The sequence below is a fragment of the Cyprinodon variegatus genome, unplaced genomic scaffold (genome assembly GCF_000732505.1).
Source record: "Cyprinodon variegatus isolate N-32 unplaced genomic scaffold, C_variegatus-1.0 Scaffold307, whole genome shotgun sequence".
In the NCBI taxonomy this organism is placed as follows: Eukaryota; Metazoa; Chordata; class Actinopteri; order Cyprinodontiformes; family Cyprinodontidae; genus Cyprinodon; species Cyprinodon variegatus.
The window spans coordinates 74,578-75,962 of NW_015150760.1; positions in this window are offsets into that span (position 1 = coordinate 74,578).

A 1,385-nucleotide genomic window follows, 5' to 3' on the forward strand; every position below is an offset into this window, starting at 1 on the left:
CTCTCCCAGAGAAATTTTCAGGTATCCCAAGCAAATGTAAGGGATTTTTGTTTCAATGCCGACTTATTTTTCAGAACTCTCCTAGCAGTTTCCCTACAGAACAAAAGAAAATAACGTTCATTCTGTCCCAACTAACTGGACGTGCCCTAGAGTGGGCGGAGGCAAGGTTTGCCTCAGAAGACAGCCTCAGATGTCCCTTTTCCGATTTTGTTTCCGAGTTTTCCCAAGTGTTTAACCATGATTCTGACCAAACAATTGACTCTGGTGCTCTGTTAAATCTTAAACAGGGAAATTCCTCTGTAGCGGATTTTTCCAGACTTCCAGGTTAAAGCTGCAGCCTCAGGCTGGAATGAGTGTGCACTTAAGAGTGCATTTTTCAACGCTTTAAACGAGAACGTAAAAGACGAACTCGCCACACTCGAGACACCTGAGACCCTGGAGGAACTCATCAGGCTGACAATTAGTTTGGATAACCGTCTTCGAACCAGATCTAAGTCAAAGATTAAGAGCCATGTTTTTCCTGTTTCTATTTCTACGGCTAAGAGAAGGGACACCCCTTCCTTTGTTTCTCCCGAAGAGGCATTCAGAACAGAGAGCCGTGCTCAGCCTGAATCTATACCTGTGTCTAAAACTCACTTTGCTCCACCAGCCTGTGAACCTACTGAGGGGGAGCCAATGCAGATAGGTCACACTAGGCTCACACCCTACGAGAGGAAGAGAAGGTTTGAGGAGAAACTTTGCTTTTACTGTGGGATACCAGGGCACTTTGTTTCATCCTGTCCAGACAAGAATAAGATTTGGAGCTCGTCTGCGATTATGGGGAGTCTGGTGAAGCATCAACTAAATAGAAAATCCTCTCGTCTCCTTTTACCTGCTACCCTGTTCTGTTCTGATCAGACTCACACTCTGTCAGCCTTCATAGACTCTGGTTGTGAGAAAAACCTTATTGACTCTAATCTAGTTCAACAGCTAAATATTGAGACCACCCCTCTGAGGAAGCCACTTAAAGTCTCAGTGATTGATGGAAGGAGTCTACACCAAGTTACCCACAAGACTCTGCCTCTTCAGCTTCAAGTTTCAGGTAGTCATCGAGAGACCTTAACCTTTCTTGTTTTCCCATTAGCCTGTTCTCCCTTGGTTCTGGGATATGAGTGGTTGGAGCGACACAACCCTCATATTAATTGGACTCATAGACACGTTGAATCGTGGTCTCCCTCCTGCCATGCCTCCAGTCAGTCAACCAGTCCCCGTTCCGCCGAACCTTCTGGAGTCCCTCCTCGGCCGATCCGAGCATCCAGGGGCCCTCGGTGGGCGCCTCAGGACACCTAGGAGGTTGCACCGGAGTCGTAGTGGGCGGCTCTCTCCATGTTGCAGCCAGAGCTGCA